This window comes from Meleagris gallopavo, chromosome 14 (genome assembly GCF_000146605.3).
Source record: "Meleagris gallopavo isolate NT-WF06-2002-E0010 breed Aviagen turkey brand Nicholas breeding stock chromosome 14, Turkey_5.1, whole genome shotgun sequence".
Taxonomy (NCBI): Eukaryota; Metazoa; Chordata; class Aves; order Galliformes; family Phasianidae; genus Meleagris; species Meleagris gallopavo.
Genome location: NC_015024.2, coordinates 18942237 through 18957885, shown reverse-complemented (window position 1 = coordinate 18957885; position 15649 = coordinate 18942237). Strand labels below are relative to the sequence as shown.

General features: G+C 46.3%; 2 long non-coding RNA genes across 2 annotated transcripts; both read left to right on the top strand.

Annotated features, from left to right (window-relative positions):
- The first annotated feature begins 508 nt into the window (after positions 1–508).
- On the top strand, positions 509–2673 carry LOC109369988. Its single transcript, XR_004161268.1, has 3 exons — positions 509–563; positions 1055–1092; positions 1692–2673. It is a non-coding gene; the product is annotated as an uncharacterized LOC109369988 (long non-coding RNA).
- Positions 2674–6043: 3370 nt separating this feature from the next.
- On the top strand, positions 6044–15449 carry LOC116217183. Its single transcript, XR_004161353.1, has 2 exons — positions 6044–7660; positions 13711–15449. It is a non-coding gene; the product is annotated as an uncharacterized LOC116217183 (long non-coding RNA).
- Positions 15450–15649: the final 200 nt, after the last annotated feature.

Here is a 15649-nt window from a genome sequence, read left to right as displayed (position 1 = left end):
AAAGCACAGACTGTGGTCAGAGCAACCTGAAATGTTCAGAAGAGAACAAAGGTTTGCTTGAAATCTCCACATCTACGAATCTTGGTTTATATTTTGAAAATCAGAAAAAGATGAGCAGTGATTTTATTTTTTTTTTTCAATTGGGAAGTTTGAGAAATGCATCCTTGATCATTTCAGATTTCTTTGTTGATGACTAATTACCAATTATTTCTGCAGCTAGTTAAATACAAACTGTGATAATGCCATGAGTGATTCGGTCACGAGTCTAGGAGCCATTAGTGAGGTCTGTTTCAGTATTTCAGAAGCACAGGTCTTCTCTGAACTCTGCTCTATGGGAACTGTTGAGTCACCACCTGAAGCAATGATTGAGCACCTGGGAAAGGACTGGTTAGCCCTAGGAGCACAGGTGAGGGCAATGCAGCGGTGTGACCAGAAGGGGTGGAGCCTGGCTGCACCTCTCCTAGATCCCATTTAAGGGCTGACTGCCACTGGGAAAAGGTCTCTGGTTTTGGAGATTTATCCCTTGTGGAGTTTTCCCCACGAGCTGAGGTGTTAGGAGACAGGTGGGCGTTCTTTTCCTTTCTGTCATTTCATTCTGTATTGCCTTTCCACCACGCTGATCGTTCCAACACCTGAGATAACAGAAATTAGGGGAATGCACACGTACAAATGTTGAGGGTAAATTAGAGTCAAGAAGTGCACGCCTGAATGTGAAAATGTTGAGGAGTGACTTCGTTAAGCAAGGTAGCATTCGCCATCTAGAGAGACACGCGAGCAATGCAGGGGAAGGCGTGAGCGAGGATGCGGGCAGATGGAGCCCGGAGCCGGGCAGCCACGGGCCTCGGCACGGCCGCCCTGCTTCATTAAAGCTGCTGCTTTGATGGCCCAGACGGTCATTTTGTCATTGAAAGAGAGCAGGAGGGCACCGCGAGTCCTGCTGAGCAGGGTGTGCTCTGCCACCGCCTGACGGTGCCGCGGTGCTGGGATGCTGTGCTCCTGCTGCTCCATTCCTGATGGAGCAATGCACACCCTTGTCTTTGTTTTAATCGTTTAGGTGAGAAAGCCCTTGCCTCTCACAGCACAGCAATGGAGGTAATGATGCTCTGTGTTTCGAGGTCTGGGAGCAAAGCATGGGCACAGGGCATGGGAGGGCAGGGGCTGTCCCAGCACAGCTGGGTGAGGTACAGCTCAGGTTGTGGGGAACGCGCTGCTGGAGCTGTGCTCTCCATAATCTCCATTTCTGGGAGCTGGTTTTAACCTGATGCTTCTTTTTTTATTCTCATCTGTCCCGTCCTTTTCTTACAGTCTTGAAAAATAGACTAATCATCACCGAAATGCTGGGTCAGGACACGAAAACAAAAAAGTTTATTTCTCCAGTAATAGCACACGTCCCAGTGGCAGACTCAGCCCAGCCACAGCTACAGCACATGCAGAAGTAATTTACTCACTCATTCTGCCTCATTTTCTTGTCCTGAGTTGCCAGTATTCACTATTCTCTTCATCACAATGCGATTTCCACAGACAATTCTTGATCTGAAGTTCATTTGTAGTTCATCTTCAGAATTAATTTCTTTTTGTTGGACACATTAATGGTGTATTACTTGTAATCCTTCTAATGAGGCTTCCAGCATTCGCAAATTCAAAATAGGCTTTCAGAAAATGTTCCCCACCTGTTTAAAATTGCTTTACAGGAATGTCCCGGTGAATTGCTAAATATTCATGAGGAGTGGGTATGAAATTCCTCTGAGCAAACGGAGATGGCATCAGCAGGCATTGCGGGGAGCTGCTTCAGGCAGGAGGTGTGGGGAGCTGTGGGGCTGAGGGCCTGGCTGTTCTGCCCTGCCCAGGAGCACCATCCCAGCACACTGCAGTCCTGGACCTGCAATTTTTCTAGTCTTTCCTTAACTGGTGTTATATATAATTCCTCCATTTTAATGGCAAAGAAGTCACATTTAGTTGGACCGAACTGAAGAGCTCAACACTTTGGTTCTCCTTGTAGTTTTTTGTCTGTCATTGGTTTTGTTGCAGTGGTGTAACACAGAAGGACGGCTGCCTACAAACCTGCTTTATTAGGAGGAAAATAAATGCTGATTCCTTTCTCCTCTGGATAGAAGGGATGCGTGTGGGCTGTGGAAGATGCCAGCTGGGTCTGGGCCTGTTGTCTTGCTCCTGTCTCACCTCCCAGCACCACGATGGGAGTCTGGAGGCACGGATGGTGACTGCGAGTTCTCTGTGCCCCTGTGGCTGCCAGGGGGCTCCTGGCTTTCCTCTGGCTTTGCACCCGTGGTTTTGCACAACTTAAACTTCCACGGCTTCTGGAGTACTGCTTCATTTTGTGGGTTTCTTGTCTTGCTCTATGATGTCCTGTAAAGTTCTGTCATCAGTAATTCCTGAGGAGCCTGCAGAGTTCCCTGTTTGACAAACTGTTCCCAAGTATATCTGGTGAGTGCTTTTCCCTTCCTTAGTTTTCCCAGTATCACACTAACTCTTGGCAGACTTTTGAAATGCCTTTAATTTTTATCTGTAATTTCTCATAAAAACATTCCTGCATTGATTTTTTTTTTTAAAGCCATTCTGCCAGAGATGTGGACTCCTCTGTATTTAATGAATTGTGAGGTAATGAACGACATACTTCTCTATCGAACCTTCTTTCTTGATTTAAGTTTGAAATTAGAATCAATAATCCATTGGTCATGAACACAGATAGTGGACGGTAATGTTTTTTGTGGCTCCATGGACAGCAGTAGAGTTTGCTGCTCCGTAGGGATGCCAGCAGCAAAACTGGGGTCACTTTTGCCAAATTTCTCTCACCTGTGTGTCTGCCTGAGTACAAAAGCCTTGCTTATAACACATGGCCCACAGCACCACCTCCTGTGGCAAAGTGCCCCTGGAGACCCAAGGCAAAGGTCTCATTAAGACCCGATCCAGTGTCCCAGCTCTGGGGAACTAGGGGTTACTGGTTGCATTCACACCTCTCCCAGAGCCACCCAGCAGGAGGTTGCCAAAACAGCAATGTCCTTTGCTCTTTTCCTGGAGCAACAATTCTCCCATCGTGCAGAAGCTGATGGGACACGGCTTGCCATGCTGGTGCCAGTCCTGCAGTTCCTGAGCCCTGCTGCGGTGAGAAGCGCAGCCTCTGCAGCCGGCAGTGACATGGGGATCATTGTGATTTGATGCTGTGATACCACAGGTTTGTCCCTGAGGGAGGCTGCGGGTGTCAAAGTGATGCTCGATTCCTCAGCAGCCAGTGGAACTTTGCTCCAGTAAGAACAAAGTGAGCGCTGTGAGTCTGTCCCTAATCTGCCCTTATTCTGTGAGAGAGCCGAGGCTCCAAGGGATTTGCAGCACGTTTCTGAGGATGGAACACTGGTGATTAACATTCATGCCAGGGCTGCTCCTTCTACATTTTTAATTTGAGTTGCACAAAACAGCGGGCAAATCAGGGGAAAGCACCAGGCCCACAGATGATGGGGCACTGCAGGGCACAGCAGCCTGAGGATGCACTGCTGGGTTCTGCTCATGGGAGCAGATTGCAGATCTTCAAGGGCTCGTGGTGCGCACGCTGCAATGAACTTTGTCAATCTGTGATTATTCTTACAAGGAACAGACAGATCCCTGGTAAGGGAAAGGCTTGCTGGAGATCATTATAGCACCCCATTGTGCCATAGGTGTCAAAACAAATTGTGTTTTCTGGAGGAGAGCTTGTGTGAGCTTGTATTGCCCTAATTTTTGAAAGAAAGAATACAGAGAAGTGAGAGCACCACCAAGGCTCCTCCCAGCCCGCAGTGCCAGCCCTGCACCTGGGCAGCAGCTGCACTCCTCGGTGTGGGCAATGGGTCCCCAGGGAAATGCAGCCTTTGCCATCGATTCATGCCAGTGATGTTCCAAAAGCAGAATCAGGTCTGCCTGGGCAGCAGGGATGTTTCTTCAGTAAGACCTGACAACAGCACTTCACATAGTAGCCCATCCTCCAAAGAGCTTTTACTCATATTTTAACCTGGCTGTAGTCTGATTGTACTTACTTAAAATAAGTAAGGACAGATCAATCGGAATTTTGATTGAGAAAGAACCGAAAGGTTTGGCTCAGAAGATGGAAAATCTGAGTATCTGACAACTTAATGCAGAGACCTCGCCTTAGATAGTAATGAAAAAATATCCTGTAGGAGAGACTGGGTGATTCTTTACATATTTCTTGTTCACTCCTCAGAGAACAATCTCTGCCCCTTAAAAATAGAAGAGAGGAGAAATGTTCCATCCAGCCGGCGCAGCACTGACCGCACGCAGCCCCAGGCATTGCAGGGAGCGCAGCAGGGCTCCCTTCAGGCACACCGTGTCTGCAGCCTTGTCTGCTCTTCGTGAGGGAAACTTGCTTCTTTCTCAGCCCCCTCTGATGGGATTTGGAAAGGCTGACCGAGAGGAGATGCAGGAGCTTCACAAGTGATTCATTTTTATTTTGGCTTCCCGGAGTGATGTCACACATGGTGACAGGCTCAGAGAAATATGAAGCGTGAGGCACCCACTGCAAAATGCAAAAGGAAGTTACTATTCCTGCCACTAACCATCTGTAAATATTAGATGGGCTTTACAAGTATTTTCCTAGTTGCTGATCAAAATCAGAGCTTGAAACATTTACAGGAAGGGGGAGGGAGGGAGGGAAGAAGGAATTGTTACTGGAAACTTCTCAATATTTCTTTGAAAAGCAAATGTGTTTCATTGAGACTTTTACATCACCTCTAAAACCAAAATGGCATCAGCCATTCTAGAATGTGTGGCTTCTCTTGCTTTCCACTGCAAACTAATTAGATGGTTGTTCACACCCTTGACTTTACTTATATTAGTAAAATTTGTTTGTGAATCCTTGAAATGTGATTTTGCCAGTCGAGAAGTGGCCAATGGTCACTGAAATGAAGCTGGCCCCAGTCCCTGGTGTGCCCTGCTTGCCTTCCTGGGGGTCTGACTTCATTCCCTGAGCCAGCAGTGTTAGTTATGCATTGAGTCCCTTTCTTTCCAGGCACGTGGATCCCACCCTGCAATTTGCCCTTTTCCCGTCCCTCAGAGAAGCTTACAATTTGAAAAGCGTTGATACAGCAGAGCATTAGTGTCCCCCAAAGCTAAGATTGTCTAAAAAAGTTAATGCCCAGATAATAGGAGGAAGAATGCAGCATCAGTTCTGCGATGGAGTATTCAGATATATACCAATAGACATGAAAGAAACGCTTAAAGAGCCAGACAGATTAATGTAGAGATGATATCTATGTTTGGAATACCTGAATTGGGTTAATCTTATCTCTTATTAAAATTCTCTGTTGAATTTATCTATTAATAATTAACTCTTGACAAGAGACATCTTTCTACACGAGTAGGTTCTGGCTAATGTGACACTTGTTAGGGCTGTGAACAGGCAGAGCAGATCCAGCTCCTCCAGGGCTGAATGCTGCCCTGTGCTCTGTTCCTACGCCTGCTCTTACACGCAGTAGCCAGGCCTAAATTAGGGGAATCCAGCTGTCATAGTGAAAGCACGTCCATTCCAAAGCTCTCCTGTATGTGGTGTCTGTGTTCCATTGCTGGATGGCTAAGGAAAGGACCATTTAACCATGCTGGTTAGGTGCTAACCCATCCAATCTCAGCAGATAGGCAACAGCATCCCACTTACAGCTGATCCATTTGAATGCTGCAGTGTGTGTGATTTTAATGGATGGAGACAACACGTAAGCTCTGGGGAAAGATGCATTTCACTCTGAAGAATGCCAGCTAGCCCCCAAGGGCAAGGAACAGAGTTTTACACCTAACTGATGCGAAGAGTTGTGTACTGCCCTAATAAATGTAGGAGAGAGAAGTTCGGGTTTCCAGATTGTCCTCTCCTTAAAGAGGGACCTGAACAAGTTTCAGGTTGATCTCTGGTATGACAGGGCTGTTCAGGACAGCCATCACGTGCACGCTGCTGTCAGATAACATCTTTTCCAGCAGAGAAATATTCGGCCCTGGGCCCTTGTACACAGGACTGATTACTTGTTTTCTTCTCGTTTCTGTACAGCAAAGTCTGGGACGCCGGAGCATTTCAGCTGCTTATCCCATACCCCACTGCGACCAAAGGCCAGCAGAGGGTGTCCCCAGCTGAGAGTAGAGGCTGGATGCAAAGCAGACATCTGTCATAGTGGCACTAGAAGCCTGGGGCTGTGCAGGAAGAAGTCAGGGTACAGGAATCAACAGCAGGAGTCACTGGGAAGGGCCCCTCATCTCTACAGCAGCCCTTCTGCTGTGCTGCACTGCTCCCCCGCCCAGCCAGGCGCCGCTTCTGTGCTCCAGAAGGAAGAAGGATGCACAAGGATGGATGGACGAGCGCTGATCTGAGCTCCTGGCTGCTGCTGGGCCTCGTCCTGCTGCTGGGCAGTGCTGCACAAAGCTATCTCAGCCAGGGCTGCTCTGAGACGAGCTCCCAATTCAGGGAGTTCCCACCTTCCTTTCTTTACGCTTCTCCCTTTTTAAATCAGTCCAGATCTCAGAAGCAGGGCTGGGCAGCGGCAGAGCACTGCAGTGTTTTGCTGTGCAGATCCCCCCAGCACAGGACCTGCAGTCCAGCTCTGCTGCTGGTAGGAAATCAGATCAATTCCTGGCATTCCAGCTTGGCCTGGCCATGCAGCTTTTACTCATTGCTGCTCTCTTAATTAGACTGCAATCCCTTACAGGCAGGACATTAATGTATCATGTTATATTTTGCATTTCTTTGTTTTCACTGCATGAAAAATCAAAACAACATGTAGCTGAAGGACAGACTGTGTAGGTTCCTATTTCTTGCTCCCACTTCAGTGCCCTCTCTTAGGCATTCTCTAAATTAATTCTTTATCCTTTATCCAGCACTGATCAAACACAGGTGTTTCATGGAGCAAACCCTGCAGCAGACAGCTGGAGCTTGACCTTCCTTTCATGTCAATAGGAAAACTCTCAGAACTGAGCATAAGCCAATCTCTATGTAAACTCCCTCATTAGTCTTCAACAATTAGAGGCTGATAGATGGCCTGAAGGGTGAGATACCCCACCTATTAGTGGGGCTGCTCTGAACACCTCACTCCTCCTTAGCCCTGAGTGCCTGGTAGAAACACAACAGGTGATCTTGCAAAAAAAGTCAATACTGTTACAATTCAGTTGTTTTCCTTTAGAATTATTACGTATCTTCTCTTATACTTCACACATATTTGGAAAACAAGAACGCTCAGCTTTTAATTAAATTGCACCAGAACAAATATTTTTATTGCTGCACTGAAAGCTGTGGATCTGCCCAAGCCAAATTCCATTTAATGTTTCTTTAACGACCTTTGAGACAGCTTAGCCACATTCTGGTGAGTGTTCAAGTGAGATGGCATTTGTTAGATCGCAGCTGTTTAAGCCCAGCATGACTTTGCTACCCCAACCACAAGTGTTAACACTGCCCCGGGTACCGAGACAGCTGATCCTGGTTTCTCTGCTTATTGCAGAAAGTAATGGTACTGGAAAATGAGGTGGCAGGGAAGTTCAAGCAGTTGTGCCAGCACTACTCAGGCTGCCTGCAGATCTTAGTGCTGCAGTATGCCTTTGTGGGCAGCTCCGAGGTGGATACGTGAGAGTGGCTCCCACTGAACCACTTGAATATAGATGCAGCTGGGTTTCTGAATTTGCATTCAAGGTAAGACTTCCCTTCATTTTGTATGGCTGAGGAAATTTTAGAATGCTCAGATGCACTTTCTGATAAGTCTGAGTTCCATTGAAACAGAAATCACACTAACCCACAACATCAAGGAGGCACTTCAGTTTAATGTATGAACTTGGCTTTTCCCTCTCTCTGAGAGGACTTTGGAAGGCTGCGATCTCCCAGGGCAGCTCTGGGACAACGTCCTCAACATCAGGCTGCTTTCATTCTTAGAAATGCCACCGAGCAGGATTACAGAAAGGAACAGCAGTTACTGGGAGAATTGGCACCGTGAACTGACTTTGCTGTAGTTGTGGTGACTCAGTACTGCACAAAAGTGCATCCCTTTAATGGGTGACTTTTCAGAGCCAAGATGAGAAGAACAATAAAGTTGAGTGAGGTGGGAAGGATATATGGACTTTTCCCCTTGAAAGTACAGCTTAGAAAATGTCGGCCGTGGGCACTGCTGCGTTGTGAATACAGATGTAATGAAATACCTTCTGTGATTTATGAGGACAAAGGGTGCTTTGGCTCATCATGGTGCAATTCTGGAGTTCGGAAGGAAAAATGAAGGAACGTTAACTAGATTATTTCTGCTACTAATTCTGCTAATGAAGGGAGCAGCGGGGGTGCAGCTGTGGACTGAAGCAGTCGGTGCTGAGGATGCTCCTTGCTCTCCTTGCTCTTTGCCTGCATACACGGGGCACCGGCTGCTCTGCAGGCCAGCACAGCAGCAGCCGGAGCACGAGGATGCAATGGACATGTCTCCTGGTTTAGCTTTGTCTGCAAGAGCCTGACGCTGCCTTTCAAAGCCGCTCCGTAGTGCGAATGTGAAGGGACTCGGTGGGATGACAAGGAGTCTCGTTTCGGACTGGCGGCTCCGTCCCGAGCTGCTGACGCCCAGCCGAGGAAGGAGCTGCCGCTCCGGCTCCACCAGGTGGCGCTGCGGTAAAGCGCTGCCCGCAAGGAAGGTGCGCGGCCATCCGCGGCCCTGCACGAATAAAGGCCGAACACTCAGGGATCTGTAGAGCTGGGAAGGTAGGTGGCATTTATGGCAAGAGTATTGATCTCCGATGGAACCGAGTCTATAATGAATGGTATTTCAGAGGATTTGGCTGATACTACGGCTGTGAAAAGTTCATTTAGAGCTAACGGATATGGCTGCGATGAGACATCTGAAGAACTAGAACTAATAAAGAAGCCTCCGATGCGACTGAAATACTTAGGAATAAAGACTAATTACTTGACAAAAAGCTGTGACAGCACGGTTAGAAACTCACAGCATCGCAAGCAATTCTGTGCAGGTAGAGCCTTCATGGTCCTGAGGGAAGGGCAAATGCGTGAGGCTCAGCTCAGCCAAGCTGCTTTGTTTCCTCGGACCAGCACTTCATTCCGAGTCAGGCAGGTTCCCTTTGTGGTAGGCTATTCTATGTTTCTCAGGAATGAAAGCAAACCCACTTATTTTTATTGTAAATCATATTTCAAAAGCCATAATACTAACATGAGCCATCTGAAATTGACACCGATATGCCTTCACAATAGCAGGATAATTAATATCAGTGTTTATATAGTATCTCTCCTTGCACAAGATCCCCCAGGACTTTGCAGATAACAGGCTGCAGAAGCTATTGTAGCCATCGTACAAAACATCTGGTCCATGCCAGTTTAAAAATCCCATTTTAATTTCAACTCTGCTTCCCCCTAAAGTCAATGGACTGTTTTGCCTTCCAGAGTTGAGTTAAGGCCTTTGTTTTCATTTGATCCTTGAAAAGAAAGGAAATGAATTACAATAGTTTTGTACAGCACCTCCCAGAGACCGAGAGTTAATTGCAGATGCCCTGCACAGGTAGCTGGTGGGCACATGCAGAGGACGTGGCAGGGATTTCGAGGTGACACGTAACCTGCTTGGAAAGTGTCTCAGGGCACTGGGGGCATCTGGAAATTCCAGATAATTCCAACAAAGGCCTGAGCAAAACAACCCTGAGTGTGTGTGGTGACTTTAGGAGTGGCTACGGCTCTCTGACTGTGACAAGAGGAAACAACACCCCAGAACCGTCTGTTCACTACATAACCATGAAATGATTTGAGGCACTCCAGCCTTATTAGGTTAATGAACTCAAAACCCAGAATTCTTCAGTACTGAATCAACCAGAGGCTACCAGTAAAGACCAATCTGGGAATTAATGTGTGCACAAAAGGACACTTTACGCTGCCTGGAGTCCTGCTGATAAAGGCTCTGTTCCTCAGGTTGTCTGAGCCATCTCCTGAGACACACAGCCCAAGGCGTTTGTCAGCAGGGAGGTGGGTGGGTAGAGGTCCTTATGCTACTCCTGCAGTGGCTGAGCCGTGCAGTGCAGTGCTGTGAGGCTGGCAGCGACGGCTCTGCTTCCAGCACTTCCTCCTCCGGCACACGAGGATGGAACTGCACCCTTGGCACTCACACTGAACTCAGGCAGGCACAGCACTACCACCTCTCTCCTCATCACTACAAGGCGTTCAAAGCTCATTTGCTTTGTTTAACACACGTAGGAAAGTTCTCAGCAGCTGCCAGGTAAGCCTTCCTACTTGCCTTAGAATCAAAAGGTGCCGCCGGATTTTTCGGATGCTACAAAGGCAGAAGAAGTCAGTCATGTCAGAGACACAGAGATCTGAAGCCTTGGAGGAAAATTTCCCTATTTGTGCTGTCACTGTGTATATGGGAGGATGGAGAGCAAGGGAAAGAGTCACCTAGGAAGAAACGGGAAGAAAGGAAACTTGATTCTGAAGAGCAGGATAGAAAATGAACTACGCATTCAGAAATGGCAGAAGATGAAGATAACAAACAAGAATAAGCTGGCAAACTTTGTTAGAGTTGTAAAGTGCCCATTAAATCTACTTTTGTTCCTTGTGATTCGCAGAAGTGAAAGTTAAAGTGCGCCCCAGATCCCTCAGTGCTTTCTGCACAGCCCACTGCTGCGAGCTGCAGTGTTTGAGCCCCGTGGAAATGCACTGCTTTAACTGGAAACGGGCCCATAGAAATGAGTGGGACTGCTGCTGCCTTCCCAAGCTGCCTGCAGTCGTGCACATGGACAAGGCAATCACTGGGGTAGACAGTGAATGACTGTCAGTGGAACCATCTGTATCCTACCCTAGAATGTTTGAGATTGCTTAGCATCCAGCAGGGATGCTGTATCCCTACAGACAGTGAACTGAATGAAGTTTGCTTTTCTGGACAATTTCCTTTGCTGCCCTCTTCTTAAAATGCCAAGAGCCTTTTACAGAATTTGCTGAGGGCAAGCGCTGATTCAATTGCATATCAAAGACCTTAAGGCAATAGAGGAGTCATCTTCCTCGTGTCCTTTTACATCCTGCAGGTCGTGAATCTCCTCACAGCCCTGATTTGGAGAGCAGCATATTTTTTGCCTTATGTTGTCAGTGACGAGATGCCTCATTCTGCTTCAGGGGGTTCTGCCAGGTGACTCTCGAGGGAGATATTTCTACTTTTGTTTCATAACCACTCTGGCAACAGGCAGGCAGGTTAAGACAGAAGGAGGAGCACTGCAAAATAAAAACTCCTTCCAATTCCTGGGATGTGCTGTATTCCCAGCACACAAAAGATCGAGCTCCTTCGTTATGCTGAAAACTTTAGCTAATAATGACTATCAAGAAATTATACTTAAATTTCTTCTAGTTCTATATGAAGCTCATACAGCACTTTCTTTCAAAAAAACAATGCCTTGTATCAGATGCTGAGTTTAATTCCATATGAATTTCTGTGGTGCTCACGGGTGGAGAAAATCTTAGCATGATATTTGTGGGAAGAAATGAATGAGCCCCGGTATCTTCAAATGGCTTAAAATGTCCTCCTGAGGATTTCTGTCAAAACACATTTCAAGTTTAGATGAAACGTTTATTGAAGGAACACCAACCAGAAAGCTTTCACACGGAGATCAGGGTCACCAGAGAAACTTATGTCAGTAGTAATATACAGAAATACACCTAGAAATGCTGACAGCATGGAAGAAACCCTGGTGTCACTGCAGCGAATGGCAGAACTCAGTTCTCTGATGATTTCATTGGTAGCCACATTTCTCCTTGAAGCTGCCATTTATACATTAGAAAACATTTGTGCATCCTTCATCACAGTGGGTGCTGCAAATCTGTGCTGCTGGAAGGAGCCTGCAGAGATGGGACGGGCTCCAGTGCTTTCCTTGTAGAGCTCACAGTGCAGGACTAGAGAACTTCTCCCATAGATCCCGTTAGATGAAAACCATTAGCTGTGCTTTCAGATGCAAGGGACAGAGAGGCATGAGACGTGTTTGGTTTTGCAATCTTATTTAATCTTACACTTGTCACATCCCTATCAGCCTTATATGAACAACACCTTAAAATAAGCGTGCCATGCCCTGTGCTGGTCTACCTATGGGGAATAGGATAGAAACACTTGGAGATATTTAAAGAAAACACCCATGTGATAGCGTTATACTGCTTCCAGATAAGACATCTCTGAAGTTGCATACTTCTGTTCTGAACTTTTTTGCCACTGGACGTATGGCCACAGACAGCTGCACAGAGCTGAACAGATCCCATTTAAAGATACCCTGGTAAGCAAGGTACTCGTACCTGAGCACATCTGTGGGGAGAGTTACTCACAAGGATTTCAAAGGAGTCTGAAGGCAGCAGTCCGTAAAGCCTATTGAAATTCAGCAGCTGTTGGGTGTTTGAATTCAAATGCAATTTGAACTCACTTTTACTTTTTATCTATTTTTCTTCTTTAAATGTACCTGCTGCATTTGACCTCATGGATCATAAACCCCCTTGGGTTGCTGAGGTTGTGTGGCACAATGGTTACTGCCCTTTTCCAAATGTGGTCCTGCTTGCTGGACTCAGGCTTGCATCCAGGAATATTTTCATCTGCTCCAAAGAACCTTTTGCATACCTCAGGTGCACCTTTTATGTGGAACTTTTCTTTGTTTGGACTATGTGATGTTACCAGGAGATGTGGATTGTCATCAGTGTGAATTTTCACGTCAACATGTCAGTGACACAGATCTGTACTTTGCTTTCCAGCCTTCCATCCCCAAGGTGCTGTCTGCCTCTCAGATCTTTGCAGCTGGGTGGGCAGCAATTTTCTGTGGCTGTGTGTGGTGCCAGAAGATGGAAATGCTTCTGAAATGGAAGCAATTAGTTGCCTCAGCTCTCAGCGCTGGGGGAGGATTTTAGCAACTTGACCCTTTGAAGTTTGGACCCAGAGATAAGTCAGGTTTATTCTGTCATCCAGAAGAAATGTTGCTTATCCAGTGCTCTCATCTAGAAGCAGGTGGTGCTGCAGAGGTGGGTCAGAATTTGCACTGATCCTGCATCCTTCCCACTCACTGCTGGAACATCCTGGCTGACAGCGTGAGGAAGAGCAGCTCAGTCCAGAGATGCACAGCCACATATGAATGTGTTTCCTTCACTATTAAGCACCCATCTGCTTAGACTCCAACTGTGCAGAATGCAGAGCTCACAAATATTGAATAGTTTGGCGAGCACAGCAATGGGCTGTAGCTTTGTTTGGAGGCTGTGCATAGTTGGAAGCTTTTCTTCCATGAGATGTTAAGTTATAACATCCATTGCCTGATGAGCTGTGACTGTACAAGTAATTCTGTAGAGGAGAGGAGCCTTTGTAACCTTCCTGCTACAACTGTCAGAAGGAAAGATAACTGCTATGGGTACAGCTAGCTGCACCAGGCCCGTCTACCAGCAGTTACATTCAAAGACACATGAAGAAAATGGAAAGGCTCTTACTGACCTCAGTGAGATTTGGACAAAGTGCTTATTAAAGAGCCACCACGTATACCAGAGATAAAAATAGCCTTTGGCTGTTTCTGATAGAGCCACACTTGAACCAGAGACCTGCGTCAGTTCTGGATTCCGCCCTGTCCCCCGAGCCATGCTTTTCTTGCCAGGTCTGTAGTTTGAGTTCTTGTTTCATGCAGTGTGATTATTGGTGTCATAGCTGGGTTTAATTATAGATATTCAGTTATATAACCCCCCCTCTTGAACGACTTACTTTTTTTGTTAAGGATGTTGTAAGAGGAGGCTGTGACCTGAAGTACACAGATGTCCAGGGGAAAAGTCTGAGAGCTGCTTCTGGAGAAAGGAATCTGGCAGAGCGCGGAGCAGAGCGCGGCCCTGGTGCATCCTGCATGGGGCTTCTCAAAAAGCACGGAGCCATTATCCCTTTCCCACAGGCTTTCCTGTTTACTTCAATGACAACATCAAACTGTAAATTTAATTTAAAAAATCTAAGGATCTGAGGTCCTTTTACTCGATTTTAAAGCAAAACAAAGAAAATCGCTCCGTTGTCATTACGGAGGCAATACTGCAGGGCATCTGCTGGCGAGAGCACGTGGCTAACTGATAGCAGAATCGGGGCTGCTTTGCCTGTAATGGTACTATTGCTAGCCTGCTGACTTCATGAAAGGAATTGTCTTTCTCTCTTCTGACAGGAGAAGAAGATAACTGCTTCCTTTGTCCAGTGGGTATTTTTCTGTGTCCAGCAAAAAAATCTTTACGTTACTTTACTGGCTTTAACTGTGAAAAAGAACTGTTTGATAAAAGATGCACTGCTAACCAGAGAGAGATGCTTAACACAGGGTAACCTTTGCTTTGTCCTGTGCCATGTGTAGTTCAGCAGTGCTGGATCACTCCAACCCACAGGACTCTGTTCTGGCAGCCCTGAGCTGTGCTGTTCTGCAGGTGCTGTGACTGCACCTGAAAAAGCATGCAACTTCCCTTGGCACTGCCTCTATTATCTGCAGTCACGGAGCCTGCGTGTCCTGATTCCCAGTGCAATGAATCATCAGACAATGCTGTCTGTGCTGCTTGTGTCGTTTTCTGTTTTATTAATGGCCAATGCCTTTCATAGATATTTTCCACACGACTGCAAGAACCAAACCAACAGAAGATGTCACAATTCATTAGGCACCAAGTGACTTTCTAGCTTATCTGAAACTGATGAAAAACCTGCCTTCTTGTTAAGACAGCTGATCTGGAATTTTGTCCAAAAGATGATACAATCCGGAATGCTGTCTGTAATACTAACCACCAGACCCTGTCAGATACCAAGGGTGCTATTATATGTTCTGCAACTGCACATCAAAATGAATCCAGAGAGAACAGCTCTGGTTCTCTCGACATGCACCCTGACGCACAGAATTCTCTCCTGAGAAAAACTGCCAACACATCTGCTTTCTGAATTTGCAGAATTCTGTGGCTACACTAATTTATGGACACGTATCAGTATGAATTGCTCTAATGACAGGGTTTCAAATTTATACACAGGAATTGGAAATCTTTTTTTTCAGTGGTTTGAATGATAGAAAACTAAAAAAAAATTAGTAAGTCCTAGAACACAAACCCTCATTCCTCTACATTGGAAGAAAAGCCCATACATCTAAACAAACCACCTATTCTCAATACACCATTACCTACTGGGAACAGTGAACCATCGTATCCAAGATCTGACATCTGTACTGTTCAGCATTTCTCATGACACTTTATGGAATGCCCGGATGGGCTGGAGCTCTCAATGACAATGGTTTATTCATTTCATTTTTACACTGCAAAGACACGAATAAACCTCTCATACTTCATCACAACCATCTGGAAAACCCTGCTTTGAAGGGCATTCTAATTCTCATAATTGTCAGGCTGTACGTTTGGAAGGCAATAGGAACGTTCTCCTCTTGATGGTGTGTATGGTGTGCTTTTCTGGGGGAGGCCTGAGTATGAAAAATAAACAAAACAACTTCAATTATTAGATTAATTTTAATTATCTTAATAAATGATCCAGCTACGTCATTCCTAATTTCTGCTCTTTGTAGTTTAGAACCAGATGAGAAGGAACCAGCTGCCGCTCAGTGCAATGCTTGCTGCAGCAGGAGGCAGATAGTGTGTGGTGCAGAATCGGGTGCTGATGAAAGCAGGCTTTTGCATGCAGATCTGCTACGTCAACAACCG